The sequence below is a fragment of the Arachis ipaensis genome, chromosome B06 (assembly GCF_000816755.2).
Source record: "Arachis ipaensis cultivar K30076 chromosome B06, Araip1.1, whole genome shotgun sequence".
Classification (NCBI taxonomy): Eukaryota; Viridiplantae; Streptophyta; class Magnoliopsida; order Fabales; family Fabaceae; genus Arachis; species Arachis ipaensis.
The window spans coordinates 68,004,380-68,004,609 of NC_029790.2; positions in this window are offsets into that span (position 1 = coordinate 68,004,380).

Here is a 230-nt window from a genome sequence, read left to right on the forward strand (position 1 = left end):
CTACTTTATACAGAAATGATGCATGCTTTCTTTGTAGTAAGGAGCAGGTCCACCTTTCATGTATCAGGCTTTTTCTTGCTTTTTTCATTTGCTTGGGTGTTGGTGTTCCTTGTGTCCATGTCTGTTGTCTGTTGACCCCGCCAAAACCTAGCTTTATTCATCGCCTCCTCTACTCTATCTTCAAGTCTCATAGCCTTGCTTACTTCTATCTCACTTTTCCCTTTGAAGAA